The 23210-nt window shown below is 35.0% G+C and overlaps 1 protein-coding gene across 1 annotated transcript in view; it reads right to left on the bottom strand.

Moving 5' to 3' along the window:
* The window catches only part of ZEB1 (zinc finger E-box binding homeobox 1), a 136523-nt gene extending 129443 nt beyond the window's left edge, over positions 1 to 7080 (bottom strand). The window contains exon 1 of the mRNA XM_044679959.1: positions 6992 to 7080. The gene's annotated coding sequence lies outside the window, so the exon portion shown is untranslated. The remainder of the gene's footprint in view (positions 1 to 6991) is intronic.
* Between the last annotated feature and the right edge of the window lie 16130 nt (positions 7081 to 23210).

Genomic DNA, 23210 nt, shown 5'->3' with positions numbered 1-23210 from the left:
TTTTTTTTATCTTTATTTCTAGATCAAGTATATGTACACTTTACTTTGGAGTATGGTGTTGCGATGTTAGTCTATGTCAAGTTTCTGCCATATTGTTTTCTATTTTCCCTGTAATTTTCGTCAAATAATGAGTTCTTTCCCACATAGCTTGGACACATAATAATTAATAAATGTTAATTTAATTGGATTGGCCATGATGTTCATGATACATGTGACAGTCTGAATAGTTCTAAGATCCAAGTTTCAAGAAAGCAATGGTCTTATAATTCTAAGGCATTTAATAAATGTCTATAGTATTCATTTCTACTTGCTTCCTGGATAGAGATCCTTTCTTTTAACAACTATTTTAGCCCAAGGTACAATATTTTGAAGTGACAAATGTCTGTCTGACTTAAATTCACACATTATTCTGCAGTGGAAAAGGTGTTTTCCTTCCCCAAATTTGCCTTATAGGTTGTATAAATAATATTATTCTCTATTTTACAGATGAAAAAACTATGATTCAGAGAGGTTAAATTACTTATCAAGCATCAGACAGTAAGAAGCCAAATCCTAGGACATAAACTCCAGGTTCTTTGGCCTCTTCCAACATCAGTGTTCTTTCATGCTGAACAAAGGTTCATCACTGATCACTTAACATTCACTTGTTCAGAGTGGCTCTGGCTTCTGGTGGCCAGAACTCAAATTCTACCTCTAATGCTTACTACCCTGGTGATGTTTGGCAAGGCACTCAACCTCCCTAGAATTTAGCTTCCTCATCTGAACTATGAGGGTCTCTGAATGTGACTTCTAGTTCCAGAGTTATGTTTATTCCTACATCTCAATTTCTCAAATTTCAAAGTCAAACAAATATCTACTATTTGTCTCACTTCAAAAAGAAAATGTTTTCCTAGGTTTCTAAAAGGAAGTTAAGTTCTATTTTAAAAATAAATTGAAACAAAGAATTTTCAAGAAACAATGTATTTTTTTTCTAAGTCCTAACTACAAGAAATGCAAGCTTTTCACTTTTTAGGCTGTTCTATCTCAAGGTAAAAAGTAAAACTCTCTTACTGAAAAAAGATCATTGATTACAAAAGGATAAAAAGCACATTCACTAAGCTGGACCTTTACTGACCTGGTAATTCTCACAGGGGAAAAAACTCCAAGAGAAAAATCCAAGTTTTTTATTATAATGGATTTTATGTCAAATATAGTTAAAAAGAGAACTTGGACCAAGACAAAATATACTTCTTGGTGAGTCGTTTTGTTTCTTTGTTCACTTAAACTTAAACTTTCTGGTGCTTGCGCTGAATCTTTATTCTATTTAACTTAAAAAGAAGAAATGTAGCCTCCTTCAAACAAAAAATTTAACTGACAAGTTGGTTTCATAAAAATGTGAATATTAAGCATTTTTAAGTATTATACCATATATATACATATACATATACATATACATATATATATATATCTTTGCTAAGTATACTTCTACTTCAAACCAAAAAATATATTATTTAGGGAATTCTATTAACGCTCACCAATTCCAAAGTAAATTGATAGTACTAAAGTATATTTTTAAAAGGACAAAGAATGATCTAAAAACTATTAGTAGACCATAATGATACTGCCTAGTGCAATGTTTCTTAAACTAGATGATCAAAAGCCTTAAGAGATCACAATGATGCACAAAAAGTTTGTTAAAGCCCTCGTCCAACATTCATGAAGTATTTTCAAATATATTTTTTAATATTTTTGAGGTTTTAACTGTTTGTTGTCAGAAAGAACTGGTGCTAGAATATGCAAAACTAGGGGGCAGCTGGGTGACTCAGTGGATTGAATACCAGGCCTAGAAACGGGAGGTCCCAGGTTAAAATCTGGCCATGGACACTTCCTAACTGTGTGGCCCTGGCCAAGTCATTTAACTCCCCATTGCCTAGTCTTTGTCACTCTTCTGCCTTAGAACCAATACTCAGTATTGATTCTAAGACAGGAGGTAAGGGTTTAAAAAAAAAAAGGAATATGCAAAACTAGAGATAACATAAGAGGAAAAGTTAAGTGCAACAATATGTTTTATCCCTAACTTACAGCCTTAATTAAAAGGTCTTCTTTTAGTTGGAAGTAATTTTTATTCCTTGTCATTTATGCTAAGGGAAGGTACAGGGTCAAAGCTAAAGAAATCTGGCAAACATCCTTAGGAGAGAAGAATAATTAGGCAACTTTATTAACTGTTTCTATTTATATTTTTGTTTTCAAGGTTCATAATATAAGTGAAAGACTCAGCCATAAGTAAATAAATATGGATTTGCATTTCACAAATACAGTTGAATTTAGACATGCTTTGATTTCATGCCTTGAATCAAGTTTTGAAATGTGGACAGTTCTTTCTCAGTGTAGGGAAGTTTATCTAAAAATATAATGAGATTTGAGATTAGAGAAGAATAAAACAGGATTCATCAGCTCACTCATTATTCTTTCTTGTTGAAGCCATTAACCAAGACAGACTCATTTATCTACATAACTTAATTACTTACATTTTTACAAATATTTCATCTCAGATTTTTTCCAATAAAATGAACACTAGTTGACTGGTTCACTTTAGTTAATCAGTTAATTCTAGTTAACTCAAACTAGGGAGTTGTTTCAGACATCACAGTTTGTAAGGTTATAATAGCCCCCTCCCCAAACTGTTTCTTTTTAGCATGAGTGAAAGTAGGTAGAGCCTTTGCACTATTGCCTTCAGTCTCCTGGTTTGTCACTGAAAAAATCAGTTGGCCCCTGGAATTTTCTGTGTATTTTTTCCCTATTTAATAACACAGTGGTGCTTACCTACATTTCTTATTCTCTGAATAATAATTATAAACACATTCATACTTCTGGGTACATCCTCCTGTGTGTGAATGGGTTTGGAACGCATCATAGCTTAAGCTCTAAACTATTATACTGCTTCACCTGCAACTGGCATGTATGTTGCATATGTCTGCCTGCTGGTAATGAAGAACTGTTGCGGATATTTACTTGAAATGTTCCCTTAATTATGTGTGTGTGTGTGTGTGTGTGTGTGTGTGTGTGTGTGTGTGTGTGTGTTCAGAGTAAATTATTGCCTTCATGGAACACAAATTACAATTTGTCTCTTTTCCAAAAGGTAAGTGTATTTGATCCAAACTGCTGAAAAGGTTTCTTTCCTCTAAGTGGGGAAATGACTCTTGTTTTAAAAAAAAAAAGATTAAAAAAACAAGAATGGTGAACAGTAGCTCTAAAAAAGGGACTTCACTGAAATGAAGGTAAGTCTGGACCAGCTCCAAAATGACTTTGTTTTTAATAAGCCCCTCTTGATTAAACCATGACAGTAGACACCAAATCAAGATTTTTGAGCATTCCCAATGAATATGATCATACTTACATATATATATATATATGTATATACACACACACACATATATGGTATATAGCAATGTATATTTAAAAAGTATACATAGAATGTATAGCAATGTCGACTGCTCTTACTGTGGCATTACAGAACTGTACCACTGCCATCTTCGTTTTTTTAAAAGAATCCAAATGCCTGACAATTCAAGTGCTACTTGATACCTGTATAGTAACCACTAATAAGACAGTATCCTAAATGTCCTGGTCTCAAGAGTTTCAGCCAAACCCATTGGGAAATGCATTGAATCGAGTGTTAGTATTGAATATTTTTCATATATCAAGATATTTTAGATCAATGTATTTTTCACAAACTGAATTGTGAATGATTCAACTCATAAGCATTTCACAAACCTTATAGATTAAGGGAATAAATTTGCCAGATTTAAAACAAACCAAAAACCCTCCCAAGAAATAAGACTTGGTGGTGAACACTTTTCAGATAGAATGTCCAAGGGCTTGAGGAGAAGAGATGGGGGTGGGAGAAAAAAACAGAGAGCTAACTCTTTTCTTCCTCCCTTAAACTTGATAGAACCCAAGAAAACAAGGAACCAGGGAGTTATTGCCTTTGCGACATAATCATCAGCTTAAATAAACACTTAAAATTGACCAAAATAGCAAAGACTTTGCTATTCTGCTTTACATATTTCTTGGCACTCTGCTTGATGACTCCCATTTCAAGGTTTCCACATCACTGTTTGGCACTATTAGAGCTATAATGAAAGTTCCCCCATATCTCAAAGTGATCCTAAAGAGAGGAGTGGATTGGGAAAATCTCATGCTTTCTTCTTTAAAGTAAATACTTAATAAGTGCTTCATTAAAGAACATATGACTACAATTTCACAGTTCTTGTTGGGGAGATGTGTTTTAATTGAACATATAATATAATGATGAAATCACCAGCCTCTCTTACTCAGTGTCAATGTTAATTTTGTACAAGCAAAAAGGTTCCTAGGGTAATTTGTTTTTTTTTAACAATCATGTGTGTTTAAAATTGACAAATTCACTTGACAATTTCATTTAAGATATTAAAATTATTTCTATCAAATCAAAGAAATTGAGAATCTAATAAGGCTAGCTTTAAAAAGTTTGTTTTGCCTTAAAGGTTTGACTATGAAGATTAAAAAATATAAAGCAAACAATTGGGTTGATGAGGCAAATCAAAAATTTTAAATCTTTGTTAAATTTCTTTTCAATACAAAGAAGAAACAAATGTAAGCATATAAAAAGTAAATCCCTTAATAGATCCAATTCCTCAATAAGGTAAAATACTCAGTCACCACCATGACTGAATTTTTCAGCATTTTAATATCTTAAAGTTAGAAATCATTGATTAAGGTTAAGGTCCTTAACCTTAACAGAATAATATCAATAGTAAAGCAAAATATTATGGAAAGGATGGAGTTTATGGATATTGAAGTCAAGATTTTGTTTATTCCTATTTTAAATGCACATACTATTTCTGTGTTTATCCAAATAGAATACTACATTACTGATTTTTTTCAATCAGATTATCAACAGGTAGCACATTTTAGGAAAAGAAAGAAATGTCCTAAAAAGTGCCCCCAAAACTGGTGATCAATAAAACTAAAGAATCAATTGAAGAGTCTCATGGGAAATGGACAGATTAAATATAAAGATGAAATTAGGTTCAAACACACTAGTTCAGTTTGGTTGTTCTAATAATAAAAAGTAATAAACTCTAGTAGATTATTTCAAAGCATTTTCTTCAGTTAACTAGAAAAGTCAAAGGTAGATTCTTTAAAATTATGACCAAAATGTTCAGATCTCTACTATCAAAACTGCTGGCTTTCATGTTTATTTAATTTCTGTTTGAATTTTTCTCCTTCAAAAGTTGTTGTGGGGGCAGTGAGGTGTCTCTGTGGATTGAGAACCAGGCCCAGAGATGGAAGGGTCTTGGGTTCAAATCTGTCCGCAGACGCTTCCTAGCTGTGTGACCTGTGACAAGTCATTTTACCCCCATTGCCTAGCCCTTACTGCTCTTCTGCCTTGGAACCAATACATAGTATTGATTCTAAGATGAAGATAAGAGTTTCGAAAAAAAAGGAAGAAGAAAAAAAGAAAAAAAAAGTTGTAGCAATCTAATAAGCAAACTAGGTTTTGTTCTTGTGACATCAAAGATTTCACTTTAGAAATTTTTTTCCATAAGGAGATGTTATTTACTAATATTATTGCCAAATAATGTGAGTAAAGAGAAGTCCTTCTCTGAACAGCCTGGTCACAAGCTGAAGAATTTTTTGGCCACAGCAATTGTTGAAGACTGACTCCTGAATCAGATAGCAACGATGCTATCTGATGTACAGAGTGAGAATTATGGATGAAATGAAAGATCTCAGGAGTAGAGAAAGACTGTTATTAGTCTGTCACTCCAAAAAAGATCCTCCCTCTCTAAAGCCTGGTACAGTACATAGAATACACAGACCAGGTGTCTGTAAGGGGAATTCAGTCAACCCCACCAATGATGCAGTACCATCAAGAGAGGAATCCACAGAAGCTCCCAAAGCCCACGTAGACTTCTTCAGAACTCTGAGCCAACAAAGGAAGTGAGACTGAAAACTGGCATCTTTAGATGTAGGAATGCCCTAAAGGATATACTCTATTAAAACAGTAGAAAATCTGTCAGAGTAGTAGTTGTTTAGTCCAGCTTCCTGGCAGCCAAGATTTAATTGACTCATACTAACCCACTTCTGGTCTTTAAAAATCCTCAAATTCAACCTGCAGCTTTGTTCCATGGCACTAAGGCCCGATCATTTTGAGAGGGGCCAGCAGAAGGCAGGAGAGAAAAATTTCTTGTTGTATTATCGGCAGCATCATTACTGTCCTGTCACTCTTCACCAGTTTTGTCCCTGCTGAATCAGCACCTTCAGTTTAGAGATCTACTTATAGCCCTTACTTATTACCCTCTCCCTTTACTGACTTGGGTAGCAAGAAAGAAGTTTCTGAGTTTAAATAATGATACTTAGGTCTGAATCCTACCTTAGAAATCACTTAACCATAACCTTTCCAAGCCCTGAAAGAAGCATGAGTCTTGATACTCTTCTGAAACTTCAGAGAGGCTTCAAACAACCCTCAGGACTAATTCTAAATTCTTCTGAGATATTTAAAACATCTTTACACAAGATTATGATCCTTTCCAGGTCAAAACTTAAAAAGAAAACATTTTCAGAAATACCTATAATGATTTAATGCATTTAAGTTAAGACTTTAATAGATTATTTTTCAGAGAACATTTTGATAACTCAAAATTTTTAATTTAAAATGTCAAGAATTCAAGAATGGAATTTCATAAGAGAAAAATCACAAGCTATCAATTAAAATTTAGAAGTAGCGCAAGAGAAAGGGAAGTTTTTGCAAGAATGTCTTTTTTTATTATTTCAAAAGAAAAAAACACAAATTTCTGATAGATCATCTCAGAGTCAGAAGGGAACGTTACTTGTGCGCAATGAAGAGGAACTGCAGAAGGATGCCGTCAGTGAGAGCTGTAGTCTGAGGCTCTAAGGCAGCCCTGGCGCATTCCACCACCATGTCAGCGTGTGGGCGGGGTGTGTGCAGATAACGTACATGGCTTACCTTTAGAGAACAAGGTAGATGGGAACCCACAGATCAAGCTCTTACATCCCACACCTTCAACAACAACACTGAAAAAGATCTTCAGATCTTTGCTGGTGCAGGAGGAGCATCTTTTTAATCTTCTTGTGGTAGTTTAGGATTTTCCTGAGGGAGGAGAGAAGAGTAAGAAGTTACACTGGAGCTGTGGCCCCTCTGGTCCAAGATGACTGTTGTGGCTTGTAAAATGGAGTCTTTGAAGAGGCTGGATCTAGTGACAAGTGGTGGTATTTCCTAGAGAGCTATCTTTCCTCTCTGAGTACTGCCTCATCCTTCCACATTAAGTCTACACACTTCAAATGAGTGCAAGTTCCACCATATCACTAGAAGAACAGGTGAGGGGGTGAGAATGGGGTGAAGGAACAACAGAGATTTGCTTGGGCCGACGAATGGTCACACTGGCAATTCAACTCAAAATCCATATGACTGAGGCAGATTCATCCCAAAGCAGTAGAGATGGGGCAAAACTGGAAAGAGACCGAGGGAAGCCTTTCCCATTTCTCTCTTTCAAAGTAATGATCCAAGCACTTGCCTGCCAAAAGGCAAAAGACAGAAGCACAGCAAGCTGCACTGGGAACAATGGACAATGAGTAGCCACCTGCAAATCCACTTAGTGCCAAGTGGATCTGAATTTCCAAAGGACGCAACCCCTTCCTGTCAGTGAAGGAGTCACTGTTAGGGGCTGGGGGACTACCACCACAGAATCCCATATAGAGACAGGGGAGGAAACAAGCAAGTATTTAGCAAAACACTCTGACAATATAAACCACAACCACCTTACACTACATAATGCCAACACAACTCAAAACAAGAAACCTGAAAGCATCTGAGATAAAGAGACTACAAACAGCACAAGAAAACTCTGACTCCTAAATAGAGAAGAAAATAAAACCTTTCTTTGATAAAGAGCCCAAGAAATCAAACATTGTACCTAGGGCATTATTATCAAAAATAATTCTTTTAAGATGGAGAAAAATTAACAAACCATAGTAATAGTGTTTTAAATATTAAATTAATTTTTAAAAACTTCATTTTGATAAGATAGTAAACTAGTTCAACAGTATAAAAATAAATCTATTTTAGCAAACACACAAAAATTACTCAAACACTAACTTAAGCCAAATAATAATACTAATATGTAATATTTCTATAGTGCTTTAACATTTGCAAAGCTCTTGACAAATATCTCATTTTATCTTCACAACAATCCACTCTGGAAGGTGTATTATTACCCTCATTTTAAGAGGAGGAAACTATAGTACAGAGAAGTCAAGTGATTTGCCTAGAATCACAGAGCTGACAGGTGTCTGAGGTAGGATTTGAATTCAACTCTTTCTGACTCAGGTACAACACTCTATACACTGTATCATCTAGCTGTCTCCCAAATATTGGGGGATGGAGAAAGGGAGGGGAGAAACGACATTGTTGTTTTGGTTTATCTTAAATACTGTAGATACAACAAATATTTATTGAATGGATGTGCTTATAGTTTTCATATGTATCTTCTTTATTGTACTTAGCAAGGTTCCTGGCACATAGGATGCTATTCATAAATACTTTTTGATTGACTGAGTAAGGTCTTTTCATGTCAAAGGAAGGAAGTGGGTAGATGATAGACATAATCATTACAGAACAAATTCATCAAACTAGCCAACTTTTAGGTTTTCTTCCTTGAATCAATCACATTTAAAAAAGGATTTTAGAGCCAAATATAAATTCGCTTTTAATAATAAGCAGTTAGCATTATTACTGAAGACAAAAGCCACTTTAATGACTAAAAATAACACAGTAATATAAAATACTTATTTCCCCTGAAGTTGTCCTGTAATACCTCCTCTAGGCTAGAAGTCAAAATGAGCTCAGGGACCCAGAATACTTGTGTCAAAAACATAAGTTCTGGTGGGTCTTTCTTAGCTGGGAAGACTTTGAATTCGGGGCCAAAGACAGACTGCATGTATATTGCCAGAAGTACAGTTTAGGTAAATGGAGTAGGCCTTATCACCTGGAGATACCAGGTGATTAATTTCTGCCCAAGCCATATTACAAATGTGTGTTGGCGTTATCATCAGAAAAAAAATCATGGGGCTTCTGAACCATCAAAGAAAAATAAATACAATTTAACTACTTCCTGTCAGCAAATTAGGAACTGAAGAAAGGCATTCTGTTGATGTTGGTAGACTGTGATTTAAAGTGAATTGCCAACAAAAATAGTAAGAAAGCAACTAACAAATGTGCAAATTATATTTCTATTTATAATTAAATTGTCAAAGATAATTTAATTTAAAAGATATCCTACCTTAACCATATGGCCAAGGTAAATGAAAACTATTTACATTTCACCAAGCATAATTAAAATTTTGAAGTCTTACAGTTCATATTAGAGGTCCAAGTTATTTCCTTTTGTGACTACTTTATAATCAGAACAGAACGTCTTAACATTTAAAACATTAAATTGGCACAATTCCATCAATTTTCTAATGATTCCTTTCTGTGCAAATGCTTTCTGGTCTTTAGAAATAATTTTTTGAAGAGGAAAGATGGACAAAGCAGATGGTAGTCTGCTAAATTGGGCCCTATTAGATTATAACACATATACTATGCTGAGCAAAGAAAACTTCTGAAGGAAAGAGTAAGTTTGCTGAACAAATAGACAGGACTCCGATCCTGACTCTTAAGAGGAGGAATAGGCTCTGCTCTGGGCAATAGGATCTATAGAACTTGTTCAGCAGAATGGAGCCTCTTCATAAACAGCTGGCCCTTTGCCAAATTTTTACTTGGAGGAAAAAAAGATTCACAAACGAGTCTTAGATCTGGAGTTTTTTGTGTCTTCCTGCACTGGACCTATAAACATCATTATTACATTAGTGATACAAACACTTCATTTAGACACACAAAACTGACAAAGTGATGGCAGGGCTCATGAAATACTTTTTGTTGCTGTTGGTTTCTCCTCTGGCATTCCCTGCCCTCTGCCCCCCAATCGCTAAGGAACTTCTTGTAGATATTTCTTTTGTCATTGATTTGTAAACGACTCCATTTCTCACGAGTACACATTTCTCAAAGGTACACAATTTCCCAACATTTCAATTCAACAAGTACTGATTGAACACAAACACCAAATGCTGTGATTTAAGAAAACAAACAGAAACATTTGTAGCATTCTAATTACAATAACTTCTATCAGTTAGCTATTATCGAGCTTATTACCCTGCATTTTGGTTTTGTTTTTTCCTATAAAGAATCATCAATGGCTAATAATATTACCACCCCCTTACATTCTGCACAGATGGTGCTCTCACAACCATAGGTGGGTGAGTTATTACCTTCATTTTACCAATAAGGAAACTGAAAAGATATAAGTAACTTTTCTAAGGTCACAGAACTAGGAAACAACAAAGTTGGACTAACCTTGCAACTCCTAGTCTAGTGGTGTCTTCACTATAATCCAAGGTTACATGATTCAATATAGAGAATGTGAAGTTACCCCCAATTGTGTCAATTGTTACTAATTTGTTACATCACTCTGCTTTTATTCATAATATAAATGCAAAATGATCAAGAATCCTCAAAAAAGCAACAAAAAGAAATGTTCCTACCTTGACAAATCCTGCCTCTTTCTTTGAAGACCCCCTTTCATGTCTTTCGACAAAGCTTCCTGTGACTAAACTGAGAGGTCTGGGACCAGAGTGCGCTCCCCTACTATGTGTGGCTTGAATGTCCTTCAGAATCACACACTCGTTCAACTCAACACTGAAAGATTTTTTGAGGTTAGGAGCAGTCGTGCCTGTGCACATGGTGTCCTCTCTCTGCCTAGGTGGGACCGGGGGGGGGGGGGGAAGAGGCATGAAGCTGGGCACCGAGGGAGGTGCAACTCGTGAGGTCCGCCCAGCCACCCCCCCCACTCTCCGCCAACCTCTATGCCCTGTCCTGGGGCTGCAGTAGCACCCGTGCCAGGCCTCGGCACACCAGGGCATCTGTTCATGGGGCGCAATGTTGGCTGAAAAGGCCGTGTGTGCAGAGAGCATCGGAATCAGTTAGGGGCAGCAGCGTTCCTTTTCACAAACATATACCCTGCTTCCCTGGAAGGTTAGGATGGAAAGAATAATGGGGTCATTAGGAACGTTCGGAGCTGCTTCGAAGGCAGAGGACCTTCCCAGATCTCCTTCAGATCCACTGTCTACTTAGGGTCAAAAATACAAATTACATCAAGTCATACTTATCACAGTTGAGTTGGCAACTGATATAACAAGTGACTTTCTGGATAGTAAAAGGCCTGGATGTGGCAAGCTATGAAAACTCTTGTTCAATTCAATAAACAGCTGATTATCCAAGAAACTGCCTGCTTCCAGCCTCAGCATGGCAAGCACTCATACCTAGCATGGTTCTAGATGACCTTTGGAGTTCCTTCCACATCTGAGACTCTGCCTTCTTGCCCCACGAGTTCTAAGCTATTGAAGCAGCTTATTTTTTTCTTTACCCTTTTGGTTCCTGGTGCCCTTTTTTCTTATTCTCAAGTGCCCTTTAGCTGTTTACACTTATATGTTTACTCTTTGTTGCCCCTGTGTCTCTTCATACTATTCAATTCTCTTTCATCTCCATTAGATGGTGAGCTCCTCAAAGGCAGACAATGATAATTTGACTGTTTGTATATCCCTAGAGGTTAGTTAGTCTGGCACATAGTAGGAACTTAATAAAAGCTTACTGACTTGACAATAAGACTACACATATTGAGTTAAGTTTCATGAAGAAATAAATGTTCTTAAAATAATTTAAGCTATGGTGAGACTAACAGGCTTAAAACTGGGACATATGTTCATTTGAAAAAGTAAATTTTTTAACTCTTATCAGTGTTTAATTGATGGAATGTATAAGAGTGTTTTTGAGGGGAAGATATATTTTCAGTTATTTCCTCTTGACTATGTGAAATAACTATGTAACCCTCTCTCATGAAGGATAACTGCTCAACATCTTACTCTGGAAACAGATAACCCCTCTTGTATACTATATATCAGGACTGTACTATATGTATCTTGATTTTAGTGTACTGGGGTGGGGGTTGGGGAGAGAGATAGTAAGCCAATAAATACTAACTCTGAGGATGATAATTTTGTATTGATTCAGTCAACCAGCCCTATAAATGACACCTCATTTTAAAGGTATTTTTTTTACTACATCACTTTTTAGCATAGTTATATTTATTTTTTGATTTTTAAAATAGCTTTCATATAAGTAATTCTTAAATGAGAAAAAAGATTTTCTACATTTTAATTATCATGTCTATCAATGCATTTTAGTTTTTAATATACTTTATTAAGTTCTCTTTTTTTATAAAACATTTATTAACTTCAAAAATCAACCTTGCTTTCAAATTTTTTTCAATGTAATAATATCATAATGTTCTATCTTCTGAATCAAAGCATAAATTTCCGTGGTTAGTCTTAGATCTACTCATATGTTTAACTCTAATAAATATTTTTTGCATCATTAAATATTTTATATTCATAATTTAGGGCTATAATAGCATCTAGTAGAAAGTCCTATTTTAATTAGCTAGTCAATAAAATGGACTTGATAGTCAACAACAGTTTTTAGATATCTTGCTTTTCCTTTAAAAATTCTAAATATTTACTTGCCTTTAGAATATATTAGGGCAGAATTCTCTGCACAATCACAAGGCCTGAGTGACTGATGGAATAATGCAAAGTTGGAAGCATTCAAGAAGTACCTAAAGGTACTCCTCTATGGAATATGAAATAACAGGGTAGAAAAAAGGCTGCTAAATGGCTTAATGAATCCTATAATCTGGTAGATTTAGATTCTAAAGCCCCTAAACAATGGGATTTAGTTAGAAGGGATACATGTTTTGTCATTTTGACAAAACAAAACAAAACAAAACAAACAAGAAAAATTAGAGCTTTTAATATGATGTTTCCAAAATGCCTTCCAAAAGATTGTCAAAGACTTACTAGCTGGTGGTATCTTCATTTTTATTTCTTTTATTTGGACAATTATTATGGAGTACAACACTGGCTAAAATTATATTAATTAGGAAAGCAGGACTGAATAGTCACTGCTAGTGTGGCATTCTCTTGATTTTAGTATTTCTGCATGTCCTAACAATTTTCCTCAATAAGTTTCTTTCTTTTTCAATTCTTTTTCTGTTTTTAGCAGTATATTTTACAGAAGTGAGAGGGGTTACAAATTTCTCAAAGGAAACAATGTATTGCTAATCAGAAAGAATTCTTTTAAAATATAATTTTTCATTCTACACTGTGAGATAATAGAGTAAAATAACAATGAGTAATGGCATCTGCACTAATTAAGCATGTCACATTAGTGTGGAATATAGGATATGTACTTTCATGTACAGTTTTAGTTTTCTTTTTAAAGCAGATTGGAGAACCATTCCATGAAGGATTTGTTCTGCAGTTCTAAAATTAAATTTAGGCAAACTAGGGCTAGAGAACAAACAAAATTGTCATCAACACATACATACATAGTCCTTTAATGTTTACAATATGTACAATCATAGAATTCTTACAGCAGGAAAGAATCTCGTAAGATTATTTAGCCCCACCTGCTCATTTTGTGATTAGGAAGGTAAACCTTATAACTGACCTGCCAATGCCAGATAGCTGCTTAATTGTAAGGCTGGAAAAAAGAATTCTTCTTTTTCATCCTCTAATTCTTTAAAATCTTGAGACTAAAGGATTCTGACATATTATTCATAGATGAGGAATAAATTCTGAGTTGTATGTAATATTTTAGATTTTTAGTGAAAGAAATTTCATCAGAGGACCAAATGAAATTAAGTTTTCTACCTAAGGTGGTTATTAATTTATATTCTAAGAAAAGTTCAAATTGTGAAATGTTTGTAAACATGAGGCTTCATAATAAACTTTTTTTGTTATTCTTATTTTTGTTTCCTAAAACTTACATGTGTACATGTAATTTTTTATCTAAAAATCACTTTACATACCTTCCCAACAAGATTAAATAAATCTTACTTATTCTTACATATATTTCAGTGTTTAAATTAAACTATGAAAACTATCAACCACACTGATTTTTCATCTTCCATGATAAAGACAGAGAATTTTGCACTATGTGATCACCTTAAAATGGTTGAAAACTGTTTAGAAGGAAAAGACATTGAATAAAAGAAGACACAAAAGAAAGTAGAATAGAGACCCACATAATTGTTGATTAGTTAAAGCTACATTTTCTAATTTTTCAAGGTAAAAAAGGACTGTAGATGTTCTCTCTCTTATATTCTATATTACATAAGAATCAATTCTCTCTACAGCATCCCTCTGAGATGTTTTCTAGCCCGAACAAATCCAGTGACAAGAAAGGAAATTTGTCTTAGGAGTCAGGAAAGATCTTGTCCCAGGTTCTCAGGCTCCCCTGCGAACCTCCCCTTCTCCCCCACCCCCACCCCCAATCAGGCTAAACACTTCTACTTCCTTCAACTATTCCTTATATGGCAATATCAAACATCACAAATGCAGAGGTGCCTCACATAAGAATCGCTAATCTAAGACCTTCATTTTATGGAGAAGGAAATAGAGGCCAAAGGCATTAAATGACTTGTCCAGGACCACAACAGGAAGCAAACTGCAGAAGCAGCATTCAAATCTTTTAACTCCAAACCAGGATGGTGTGCTCCCTTTTTTATGACCCATTCCCATGATTCTGGTTATCTTACTCTGAGTAGAACAATATTTGCAAATTTCCTATTTCTGACACCTCTCTTCTATATGCTATGTTTCTTCAAGAATTACTATGATGGTTCTATAACTGAAACTGCAAATTCTTTTGGTCAATTTCTCTTGCCCTAGAAGAGTGAACTTTAAAAAGCACATCTATCTGTCTCTTCACCTCCCCCCAAAAATGTTCTAAACTTTCTAGTTTGAAGATTACTTAGGCAAGAAGGAAGCAAGAGAAGTTTTGCTTTCTCTCAGTTTTTGGCATGACACTGCTTCCTATATATTAGTTCATCATTGTTTAAAGTAATGAAAAATGTTTTCTTATTCTTAGCATTCTTGAATCTTGGATTTCTCTGATCATTTTGGGATTTAGTTTTTATATCATTGGTTCTTGTTATTCTTTTTTTTTTTTGACCCATATTACCTTCTGTCTCAGAATTAATACTGTGTATTGGTTCCAAGGCAGAAGAGTAGTAAAGGCTAGGGCTTGCCCAGGGTCACATAGCTAGGAAGTATTTGAAGTCACATTTGAACTCAAGACTCCCCATATCTGGGGCTGGCTCTCAATCCACTGGGCCATCTAGTTGCCCTCTCTTGTTATTCTTTGGAAGCTATTCTTGGTTATATAACTTTCCTTCTAGCTTTTGTATTTTTCCTTTGAAAAGCTGAGATCACAGAATACATACAGAGCTTCCTTGATTTTTTCAGCAATAGTCTTTTTCTCCCATATCATGATAATTTGTGGGCATACTGTCAGAATACTAGGTCTCAAAATTTTCTATCTTTTTAAATTCACATTCATTGCTACATGTGACCTGGGATTTCTCTCCTGATCAAAGAAAGCAGACTTCAGAAAGTTCAGAGAAAAGAAATGACATGATCAGGAAAAAGAACTTTTCATCCTGTAGTCAGTGAAGTGAAAGTAAAAGAACAAATTCTTTGTGGATCAGAAGGAATTTCAGCATCTTTGCTGCAAGGCCTGCCTCAGACACCTTCATAGGTATGTCTTCTGCACCCTCTATTTTCCATCAGGCTCCGGATATACATTCTGCCACCACTGTCTACCTCTTGGGTCCCTCCTTTGAACCCCACCCCCCCACCTGATTGTCCACTTTGCTTCTGCTCTTTCTCTGATCTCCAAGCACAGCTGTTTCTTCTTGGTCATACTTATGTTGCTAGGCTACCTTCACAATTCAGACTTTTCTTTCCAGCCTTATTTATTCCCTTCCCCACATGCTATGGCCTATCAAGCCAGCTGTTTGTCACACATGACTGTCTCCCAGAGTTCTGAACCTTTGTATCATTTCCTTACAAGCTCAGTTTGAGTGCTCCAAAGCCTTCCATGACACCCCCAGCTACCAGGATCTTTTCTCCTCTGGGCCCACCCCAATGTCATGGGATCTCTCTGGGCTCCTGCTATCTCCCATGATAGAATGTAAGCTTCTCGAGATCAGACTTTTTTATTTTTCTTTGTATTCCCATCACCCACCACATAGTAGGTACTTAAGAAATGTTTATTATTTTCCCATGCTTGCTCTCTCTCTCTCTCATATTTCAGAATTTTACAGATTGTGTCTAGACATTTTTGTTGCTCATCCTCAAATTTCAATTTTAAAATCCCCTTGATTTCATCAAGTCCCTTTCTAAGCATGCCTTGTGAGAGAAATAGTTTTATCCCTATTCAGGCCTGGTATCTTAAGTCATGACAAGAAAATCAACCCTGCCCTTATATACTGTCTCTCTTCCAAAAACAGAACCTTTAAAACCAACATAAGGAGAGACAAAGCTATGACCTCTCCTTCCAGGCCTTTGGTTTCCCATCCAAGGGAGAGGCCCTCCCAGAAGGCAATGGGGCCATTTTTCATTTCATTTGCATTCTTCCTGCCCAGCACGTAAGAAACACTAAAGAAATGCTTGTGGATGTGAATATGACTTTCAGTATTGCTACGTCTTTGCTGCTGGAATAATCCGTTTCCATTTGGATAAGCAGAGGTGACAGGCTCTGTCATTCTTTGATTCCCACTCCAAGAAAAAGACAGCCTTCTTTTCAGGGAGCCCAGCCTACATTCAGCTGCAGCCAGATCCCTCAACCCGAGGTCCCCCACCACAAGGACCAAGAGGAAGGTTCCTTTGTGCACCTGGCAAGTGACTGTGGAGATGCTTCACTGTTCTGTGGAATGGGAGGTGCTGCCATATTTATCCTCTAGGGGAAAGGACTCCTACCTGTTTGGTTCTGAGTTTCTCCCTGGCTTCCTCTTCATGGATTATTTCATCCCATCTGTTCAGTAACTCTTCATCCTGATAAACCAGAACACAGAGAGAAATCCTTCAAACCCTTCATGTTCTCCATTAGCAAAGAGCAGTTTTCACTACAGTTCACAAGTGCCTTCATTGGGGATATAAATACACCACAAGCCTTGAATGCCACCAGATCATTTCTTTCAGGTGTCATACTTTCTGATCTTAATAAAAACAATTTCCCTATCAAGGTATAACCTGAAAACTTCCCCAGAAAGTGGCTGCTTGTCTCTATTTGGGCTCTGGTTATATCAAGGCTTTGGAAATTCTATTTTAAAAAAACAATGTAGATTGTTCCTTCTCTAGGGAGAAATTATATACTGTTTCCAGCCCATTTTCCCATTTACTGATATTCTTTTATATTATACATTCCTTCTATGTTAAAACTGCTCATCTGTTCAGGTTCTGACTAGTGACTCTAGTTTGCTTATACAGACTACGGCCTCTGGCTTGAGGGCCTCGCATCTTAGTAAGAGCCTTGGCTAGGATATTCCAAAATCTCTTATTCAATTCTTTCTATCTCTTTCTATTGTCAAGCTTACTGTCTACAGGGTAGAAAATATCATAGCACTTTGGAAAAGGACTATTTCTATTCTGTGTAACATGTGAAGTCTAGGGAGGGATCCACAGTAACTGGAATGTCTTCCTCCTAACTTAAACCTGATTACTTTGCCCACAAGTGCATTGATCAGCCCGTATAAAACCAAGGGTGACAATTTATGGGGCATTGTTTAAAAATTGTTTCTAATACATATTTTCTGTAAAGTTGTATAAATCTATATATCATACTGATTATACAAATAACTTGCATTAGTTTTTTTGTATACATGCTCTTAAATTCCTAAAGAGCCCCAACGAACAAAATGTTATACAAGTGCTTAAAAGTAAGGAATAGTGATTCTGATCTTTCTACTTCTGAATAAGGCAGGATAGGATGTGGTACATGGGAGAATTGTTTTAAAGACATGTTTGATAACATATCTTTATGTGGTTGGTTGATGGAAAAGGGGTGTAAATTAACTAATGCATAGAAAATGCACTGACATTCAAAGAAAATGGTCCACGACAAGTCAGCTGAATTGGTTCATACACAAAAATAAATTTCTCAGGCAACTCACAAAATCCAACATTCAGTATGTCCAATTTTCTATCAGCGCTAGCAGGGCATCTTTTTATTCCAATTCAAATATAGCCTAGATGAAATTCAGAAATATAGTGATGCTTTATAATCAATAATTTCCCCTCACTTAATTTACAAGCATGGTCAATTCTGATAAATATGCAAGATTTAAGTTATTCTCCACCTTGGTATTTTGCTGCTAAAAGGAAGATAAGATCTATATCAGAAAGCTGATTGAAACTTTTCAGTCCTGTGTTTTCAACAAATTCTACAGTATTCATTAATTTGGGAGTAAATAAAAGAGATGAGAAATCCAGTTCTTTCTCAATAGCCATATGCCAGCCTATCTGGATGCCATTTCAGCAATAAATAAAAAGGTCTGTCTAGCTACTGGTAGAATCTTTCTTTTTCTTTGCATTTAAAGATAACTGGGTTGACATATTTTCAGATGAGAAACTTTTAATGGTTGAATGACTGAAATTTTCATTAAGTAGGTTATATTATCCTAGGTGTAAAGTTAGTTTCAGGAAATTTTCTTTTTAACCTTTAAAGTTTTTTTTAAAAGATAAACACTAGATTAAAAAAATATACAATTCATCTGCTTCTCTTCAAGAAACCTATGTTAATTTCTTCTTATTCATTTACACAGTTACACATAACCTTTTTGTTATTACATATTCACTTTATATTAGCAACATAAGACTGTTTTAATTAATGATTTCACTAATTTTTAAGAAGATGCAGCCTTGATAATCCCTAAACAGGTATACCTGGAAGCCACTTCAGGGTAACCATCTTGATGAAGTCCATGAAAAGAATCTAGCAATTCTTATGAAAGTTATGCCATTTGTGTGTCAAAATGAACTTTTATCACTGAATAAGAAAATTAAATTTGTTATTTCCATCAGGTAACCTGAAAATACAAGGCTGCTCTATGTTTTGTTTGGATTGGCTTTAGATAATTTTCAAGTTTGCTCTTCTCCCTCTTCTTAAATTATCCAATAAAGATCCAATAAACAATGGCTTTATAATATAAGATGGGTTTCCTCAAATATGGTATTATTAGTACATTATAATATAGTATATATTGTGTGTATAGAGTAGTCTCTGTGATTGACTTTTATCACAGATATTTTATGTGTATATACTATGTAGTATGTATAATATAGTAAAATTTTTCTTTCTTAGTGCTTACCTTGCTTAGTCAGTTATTTATAGTCCTATATACTTGTCCTTCCCACAAATCTAACATGTAAGACCATAATATCAATTTATTAGGGTTTTTCAAACTCTATTTCCATTCTTCCTTTTCTGCTTCATTGTTCTTTTAAATTCTTATTTCTTCTTAAAGTAAGAGTGCTCCTCCCTCAGAATTTACTATCATACTACACTCACATTTTTGGGATGTTCCCATTTTGATATCTTTACTTATCTAGGCCCAAACTTGAGCTGCCTTTTTTTTCTTTTTTTTTTTTTTTTTCTTTTTTTTTTTTTTGCTATAGTGCAAATTAATTTAGTTCTGGTTCCTTCCTGAAGAGATGGGGAAAGCCAAATAAGAGCTGTATATATATGCAAGAGGACATTTTTGGTATATGTCATAAACTGATGTGTCATAGACATTCTGGCTCCATTTGACTATTTGCTTGTGTGAATGTTTCAAAGCTTTATGTGTGAGGGCTAGAGAAACCTGTCCCCCTAAGATATCAATAGAGGGATGTAAGGAGGCTCTCCATTCTCATCAGGGTTTGACAAAGCTGCCCAAGCCTTTAAAGTGAGAACCCAAAACATGCTTCTTATCTTACTACCTAGCCTACTAGTTCTGTTCCAGGTCTATCTGGAAAAGAATAAATTAGAATTTCATTTGTTAACTTGAAATGTTTTACATCTGAGTTTAATTTTGATTAAACACTGGACTTACACTTATCTGACCTTTAATATGACTTGCATATTATACTAGGAGAAGATGGAAGAAGTATTACCATCTATCCAAATTTCTGGGCTGGATAAAATGATCAACCACTAGGAAAAACTCTTCCCAGCTGGAGAAATACAACCTGCACTTCAAAAGTTCAAAGCACTAATAAATCTATTCTAAAAATTTGAGTTATTTTTTAATACATACTAAAGTTTTTTTGATTGATCTTGTTTGTGCTACCAAGATGTTATTAATTGAATCTACAGATGCTATTTCTAGAATTTCTCAGAAATGTATGTTATAGAGTGAGTTTAATAATAATTACCTCTGAGTCTTTCTAACTTGTACAGAGGCCCAGGGTCTTAATTTCTTGCAGTACAGTGAGTTTGTAACTTTCTTACTGTACAAAAAAATTTTGTCTACCACAAAAGCAAAAGCTGGCTGAGTAAGTTAAATTATGACTTCACACACACACACACACACACACACACACACACACACACACCAAATGGCAACTGTAACAGCTGTCTGAAACTGCTACTCTGCTAAAACTACTCTAAACTCTACCAAGCAGAATTCACTTTCATAATCTGCCAATGGTCTTAGTGCCTTAAAAACTAAAAAAGCTTTTGTTTTAAAACATGCTATCATTTCTAAGGTAAAAAGAGAACAGGGTTATGACAAAGTCTTCATATTTATTCTTAAGAAATTTAAGAACATATTTATACCATATGTTCTTGGCCTAACTAGAAATTCACCCTATAGAATTCTGAACCCAAAATGAAGATTTTTAAATACTCTAAAGAATAAAACTATTTGAACTTACAAAGTCTGAGGGGTTTGTATCAGCCCTTCATCTTTTTCTTGCTATCCCTGCTGCTACCATCACCTGAAATGCCCTACCATATATAAGTGTTCTGAACACCCACACTTCCATTAAGATATGACAAGTATTAGAACTTGATCAGGCTTAACCGATTTTGATGTAGTAACATTCTCTGATAAGGGAGCAAGTTGTCACAGAAGTCTGAGACTGGAATTGTTAGCAGACACAATCTGCTAAAATGCCTAACCTTGTGAGGCAGTAATTCATCGGAAAATCTATCAAGTCTAGGGAAAGTGGGGCAAGTTTTCAGTACTAAGTAATGGTGCATTATCTCTGAAAAGATGCTCTAACAGCCTCTATAGAGGCTAAAGGAAAAAAAGTTGAGAAAAGAGGGTAACTTCTTTTAGCAAGAAAATATATAGGCATATGGGCAAACAAAATATTACAATTACCTGAATCTAGTGAAAAATATGGCCAAATTGTTTAAGCTTTAAGGATCACACAACACAGTGGGGAAAAATATGGGAGGCAGGCAGAGGTACTTGATTGCAAAACTAAATTGTTTGGTATTATACAATGTTTTCAGTTCTGCTATTTTTACTATACTTTTTTATCTTTAGATAAGCACATTTTTTGTGTTTGCTTATGTTTTCTCATAAAGCTATTATGGCAGTGAATTTTCAATCTTCGTTTTCAAAGGATTCCTGCATTCTTGGGCAAAATTTTATCATATCTAAAGCCAATTCTCCCTATACCAATCGAATATTTTGTAACAGAAATGAAAGAAAAAACAAGCTTCTTGACAGTATGAAGTAATATTTATTCTATAAAAAGGAATAATTGTGCTTGAAACAGAATTAAACCAATCTGCCAGATTACTATAGTACAACAAATCTTATACTAATAAAATCTAATCTTTAACTACATATTTGTTTTTGAAAGATATAGCTGCAAAAATAAAAAATTTTAAATTCATCCTTATATAGGATTATCTCATATTTCCTGAGTCCTGTCATTCAAGAATAGCTGATGGAAACAAGTTTATATTTACATGTAATTATCAACATAATCTATTTTCATTCCATAAGAGCACTGATTTTTTATTATTTATATTTTAATTATTTAAATATGCAAAAGTCAAGTTATGTATCTTACATTTTTATTTTAAAATGTAAATGAGAAAGTGAAACTATGGTGATTTTACACAAACGTAGTTAAAATGAAAATTTCTTACCCTTTGGTTTCTCTTCGATGACTAGTCATTCCTTTAGACTTTCTTGATAGGGCCCGCCTATGTCAAGCAGATAGTAGCCAATCACAAAATGGCATTTGGATGCTCAATTCTTCAGACACGTGTCCTTTCGGCCAATTGCCAGTTGAGAATTTAAACTGAAAACTAAATTACCCAGACTTTATTAAGGTGCTCCCAGACCCACCAAATGTTCATGAAAGAAGAATCTGTACTAATAGAAACTGAAAGCAAAGTATCTTGTCACTAGTTTTTCTTCTTCTGGGTTTAAAAGCCAGAAAATATAAATGGAGAATAAACAAATGGAAATAAAAATAGCCTCAGCACATATTTTCTAAATAAATCATTGACAAAACTGGTTCTGCCAATATCCTGCAACCAAGTTATATAAAGCAAAGATGACATGTTTATTATATGTAATATTTTAGTTAACAAAAAGCATTTATAAAACGAGCGTTCTAAAATTATAATCAAACATAAATTGATACAGCATTCTTTGAAAATGTTCCTGCACTCAGTACACTATTTGAATTGTTATATTCTTGATAAATATTCACAGATGCCATAAATGCGTTACTAATCTTAACTAATCAGGGCACTATTTGCAATGACTCACTTTGTCTAGCAATGACTCCTGAGTAAAGATGGATAAGCAAAGTCCCTCTACTCCTGTTCCTGCTACTTTCCACAAATAATCCCACTGCTTCAGTATGGCTTCCAATTTTATCTTAGAGTCCTAAAATAATTCAGCTCTCGTCTAGTACAGTAGCTCACTTGAAAGCACAGCTGCTAGGTACCTTGTCATTTTCTATCCTCCTCATATATAATCTGCTTAGTGAAACTTAATAAAAATGAGAACAGTCTTGGTGTCAGTGGACCAATTGCACTGCATAAATTATGAACAACCTGTCTTCCTACTGACTGTCCTTACCACTGACATAGTTGGTTCCAAGGGTGAACTACAGTAACTCTATATTCATTTGCGGAAACAGTGTGATTGCTAATATAGTAAAGCAGAAGCACAGATTACAAAATTATCTAGACTTGTGAAAAAAATGAGATGTTC

The sequence above is a fragment of the Gracilinanus agilis genome, chromosome 5 (assembly GCF_016433145.1).
Source record: "Gracilinanus agilis isolate LMUSP501 chromosome 5, AgileGrace, whole genome shotgun sequence".
In the NCBI taxonomy this organism is placed as follows: domain Eukaryota; kingdom Metazoa; phylum Chordata; class Mammalia; order Didelphimorphia; family Didelphidae; genus Gracilinanus; species Gracilinanus agilis.
The sequence above is the reverse complement of the archived record's forward strand: the minus strand, read 5'-3'. Positions and strand labels throughout refer to the sequence as shown.